The following is a 5,299-nucleotide window of genomic DNA, read 5'->3' on the forward strand; positions in this document are numbered from 1 at the left end:
AAAATGAAAGCATTAAAATGATGCAAACAAGGTCAGCTGTTATGCTGTATTAAAAATCTGGTGACGGCAGACTGATTTAAGATGTGTGGGCTTCATTTAGCCACCTTTTGTTGCTGCTTTTAACTTTTAGCCATCTTTTTGCAGCATTTAGCTTCTAGCTACCGTTTTAAGCCCAGGTTTTGTCAGTAGAGACATCCGGCGTAAAACTTTTACAAAATCGACCGTAGGAATTTGCTCACTGACGATCTCCGCAGGAGAAAGCGTTTAGCTTTTTGCTACATTTAGCTTTTTTTGTTACTTTTCAGTTTTAGCTAGCCACTTGCTATTTTTAGCTACTACTTTTAGTGATTTGCTCCTTTTAGCTTTAAGTTCTCCTTGTTTTAGCTTGAACAACTCTGTTTCGGCTTCTTCAGCCAACTTCAGCATCATCCAGCGCTCGGCGTTCTCACAGAAAATGTTATTTCTCTAATTCTTCATTAGTTTCTCAGCTGCCCTTCTGTTCTTATATTTTTTAAGTCGTAGTGCTGAATACAAAACAAATATTAACCACACAGCAGATGACCAACTTCTTCTGTTAAACGTGATCTTTTCAAATCTGGTGTGTCGGTAAATCTTCACACGCTTGAATTTCCGTGCGGCTGCTTCCGTCTTTCATCCCGCCGTCAGTAAACACTTGGATCTTGTTGCCAAAGGAATTCAAACATGCCTGCGTCGTCACTCTGCCTCCACGTGTTTTACAGATGAGCATGATTTGTGCCCTCTCCTTCTTTTATTCTTCTCGATGTCGTTCTGTTTTATGTGACTCGTAGTTTAATCTGACAGTAGACTCGGAGCTGGTCTGACTGATGAATAATTTGTACTTTGATACTTATATACCTGGATGACTGAGAAAACAAACTTTGTGAATTTGTACTTTGTGTGAAATCTCCTGACGTTTTTCGTTTTCTGATTGGAGTGAATGTTTTTATTCCCATGGAACATGTTCTCCAGTCGTCTTTCTGTGGACCTTTGAATCCAGTCTCTTGGATTAGCCACTGTATTCTTGTAATCTCTGTGGGACTCCTTTTGTTTTTGTAGCCTGAGATTAATCTGTTTGCTCTGAGAGCCTCACTTCAACCATGAAGTACCTTCCTGATGCAAATACAGATTAAAATTATCTCAAATTTTTTTCCTGCTTAACTGATGGTAAAGTATTAAAGTCGTCTCCTGCACCTGAACCCACAGTGACAAGGCAGGTGATATTTTTTTGCCACGTCTGCTTGTGTGTCTGTAATTTAGTAAAATACCTGTCACCACGGGGCATAATGTATTGAAACTTACAGGAAACCATTTTACAACGGATAAACTTTTGGAGTCAACCCATTCAGCAGACCTTAAAAAAACAAAAATCCCAATGATTTTATTGATTTTAGAGGCATCATCGTGAAATTTTGGTGTGGTAGTAGCTGAGAGTCATTCCCAGCGCGTACTCTAAATGCTACTCGTTGCACAACATCTTTGCCTAAAACGTTTGCTTTAACTGTTGGAGTCCACCCAATTCAAGATGGCTACAGCTACTCACTGACATGAGCCATCAAAAAAAATGTCTCTAACTTCATAAATTTTATATAGAGCTAAGATTTGGTGTGGTAGTAACTGAGAGTCATTCCCAACACACACTCTGACTGTGACATGTCATGATATTGGATCACATCAGCTCCATCATTTCTCAATATAAGGTGATCCTAGATTAAATTTTTGGGACAAAAGGTGGTGGGATATTCTTCTTGGGCCTGTCACGATAACTAATTTTGATGGGCTATTAATTGTCTCGGAAATTATTGCGATAAACAATAATAATTATTGAAATTAGACAATTAGTAATTACTGTCAAATTTAAGAAGAAACATTTATTTTGTTTTGCATGTAGAACATTTTTTTGACCACCAGATGGCAGTATAAGACTAAACCGAATGATGGATAGTGAGGGAGCGAGTGCGTCTCTTTACGAAAAATGGGAGGGAGGCCCCATGACGCGACATGGGCTGTCTCTCTTTGGTTCTCAAAATGGCGGACGCTCGGTGTGAGCTCTTTAGCGTAGCATTTTTCCACAAAAAGCTTCTAATAAAATTAAAAAATCAGTAAACAAGTTCTCCGCTTCTTTTTGCAGAGAAAAACAACTTTTTACACGAAGGCCACGGGTTTCAACCGTGAATTTTGGAGCTTCGACATGACGGAGGGTTTTTTTTTCCCCAGAGGTCGACCTGTTAGCTTAGCTCTTAGCTTAAGCTTCTCAGCTTAGCTGCTTTTAACGATTTAACGGTTAAAATGGATTTTAAATATAAAAGGAAAAAGGGAGGGGTCAGTGAAGAACACTGGAGTTGAGCCTTTTATCATCCAGTGTCTTCAGTAGAAAGAGAGACACGAAGAAACGATAAAGCCGATAAATGAAAATGTGGTCGATAATTTTCATTTATCATGCGATTAGTTGATTTATTGTTTATCGCGACAGGCCTAATTCTTCTTCTTGATCTTTTTTTGTCGTTGTTTTTGTTCTTGTTGTTCTTTTTCATGCTGCTGTTGTTTTTTCCATGTTCTTGTTGTTCTTCTTGTTCTTGTTGTTGTTCTTCTTGTTCTTCTACTACTACTTCAACTTATTCTACTTTATTTCTTCTTGTTGTGTTCATTCAGATTCTTCAAAATCTTTGGATGCATGAAAGTAAACTTAAAAATTTAAAATCTGAACTAATTAAAAAGATTTTAGGACATTTCTGGCGTGAGAGCTTAATGGGTAAAAGGTTTTTTCTTTCTGTTGCTTGTGATCCAAGAACAAAACGCTGAGCAGAACTGATGAAATCTTTGAACTCTCAGGTTTTCCTGCGTAGCAGCGAGCCACGGGGACACTTTGAGGAGCTGTTATTGTGTTCAGATATTTGCATACGTATAAACGGTGCATTTTATTCAAATGAATTCATGGCCCTGCTTTCATCCCTCTTCAGATGATGAGGCCAGACTTGGACTTTGTTCCTGTCCCAGTCCCTGTCTCTTTAGGACATCTCCATTGAGGCGTGTAAAGCAGTGATTTGTTCGTCCTAATGAAACCCCGGCGGTCTCGATAACCTTTCCAGTGTGTCACACCGACCCCCCCGGTGTTGCCTGCTCTCACTATACTCAGATAATGGCTGCCCTCTCTGCCTAATCAGAGTCTGGAAGTGGAAGGACTCCATTCTCCTTTGCTCATTTTCCTCCTCTCTGGTTCCCTCCCCATTCTTTCTGCACCTTGCTGAGGAGGAGGTGATGGGGACACCGACACGACTCGGTCCCTCACATCCAATTACTGCAGGAACAAAGACGGTCCTCTTTCCCAGACCACGATTTGTAGCACCCCAGAGGGAGTGTTGGATGAAGAGGAGTCAAGAGGAGGAGCGGGTGATATTTTACAAACATAAATTCAGCATAAATTATCTTGATTTTTCTTGGACTCTTTTGACCAATCGAATTTAAAAAAAAAAGCCTAATTGGTTATCGTGACGCTGTTAAGATTACAAGAACTCTCCCCAGAATAACGGGCTTACATTCCTGGAGAGGATGCATATCACCCGCCGCCTTTCATGCCCAAGTTTTAAATAAGGCCGTCTTGTGTTTTAATCATTTTGGTCAAACCTTGAAAATATTTTGTGATATTTTGAGAATATGTGGATCTAATGATTCTCGGCTACAACCACACTTTAGGTCAATATCTGTCTATTTGTGAGAGATACAGCCAGTTTTAGGATCATTTGGCTGTGGAGTTCATTTTGAATGAGGTGGAGCCTGAATGTGAATCAGATGTTGGTGGACGTTCACTTTTTACTTTATCACAGCCCATTTAGTCAGTCGTCCATAAGAAACTTTCGCTTGGTAATGCAAGCACCAAATTTGGCACAAAGGTGCCTACGTTTCCCATAAAATCAGGCTATTCGGGAACGAGAGACAGCCCATGTCACGTCAAGTGGCCTCCCTCCCATTTTTTTTAAAGAAACACGCTGCTCGCTCCCTCACTATCCATCATTCGGTTCAAACAGTCTTATACTGCCATCTGGTGGTTAAAGAAAGGTACTACACACAAAAATCAACCAACATTTCTTAAATTTGACAAAAAACTACTAATTACAAAGTTCAAACAATATTATTATTTATCACAATAATTTCTGAGACAATTAATCGCCCAGCAGGATCCGTTATCGTGACAGGTCTAGTAACGGCTGCTCTGGTCTCAAATGCACAAAGCTTTGTGCGTTTGCACGTGATGAGTAGAGCAGGGTCGTCCTGTGTTAGTCAAATTTTCAATGGCAGGCTTTGTGTAATCAGTCAAAATCCACCTCACTAGACCTTCATGTCCCTCATTTATGGTCTTAATTTACTTTTACACTCACATTTTTTTAAATAATTTACGTTTTTTTGGACTCCAGAATTTAATTTAGCACGCCCATTTTTTCCCCAATATTTTACAAATAGGGAAATTAAAATGAGTTTACCTCAATTTAGGTTAAAAACCACAACAACAACAAAAAAGAGCCAAATGTGGCCATCTTGGAAAATGGAGGCTATTGTTTTTGTAGATACTGTGGTTTTTGGGAAATCTAGGTCTAGGAGCTTGTTTGTGGCAGTTTTCATGCTTGTATCGCCAAGTGACGGATTGTTTCACCGATCTGCGGCACCATTTCTGCAAGTTTCATTAAAACCCATCATGAGATATTTTAACAGACGGGCACAAAAAAAAGACATTGTCACCTTCTCCTCTTGGCAGCAGCCAAACTGAATAAGTCTAAATGACGTTCTGAATGAAAGCTGCAGGCAGCTAACATACTGGAGTTGATTTAACGAGGTTTTTGAAGGTGGACTAAATTCGCACAAACCCAGACTCCGTGCTTTAAAGGACGTCGGCTGTGCACCAGCACGACCTCCGAGCTGCAGCAGCGTGAGAGGCGCATTTCAAAACTATTATTTCAACGGAGAAAGAAGGAAAAACCAGATGCTGCTGTTTCAAATTAAAGTTCCTGGACGTGGAGAGGAACAGGAAATGTAGCGATCCACGGTGTGTTTGATGGAGTGTGCAGGGATTCAGTCCCGACAGCTTAGCTTCTCGTTAAATCTCGAAGGATTGTTTCGGGGCGAGACGCAAATAATTTGTCAAATTCTGTTTATATAATCGTTTCCTAGTTGTGTGAATGTTTTCAGCTTGTTTAAATATCCGTGTATAGATGTTTGCAGTAAATGGACCGTGGGTTTGTGTGTTAGCAAAATATCTCATGAACCACAGTTCAGGCTTTTTTTTTTT

At 39.9% G+C, this 5,299-nt stretch overlaps 1 protein-coding gene across 1 annotated transcript in view; it reads left to right on the top strand.

Annotated features, from left to right (window-relative positions):
* The window catches only part of LOC119423797 (signal-induced proliferation-associated 1-like protein 2), a 111,539-nt gene that overhangs the window by 62,590 nt on the left and 43,650 nt on the right, over positions 1–5,299 (top strand). The gene's annotated exons all lie outside the window — the stretch shown is intronic.

This window comes from Nematolebias whitei, chromosome 1 (genome assembly GCF_014905685.2).
Source record: "Nematolebias whitei isolate Nwh7 chromosome 1, NemWhi1, whole genome shotgun sequence".
Lineage (NCBI taxonomy): Eukaryota > Metazoa > Chordata > Actinopteri > Cyprinodontiformes > Rivulidae > Nematolebias > Nematolebias whitei.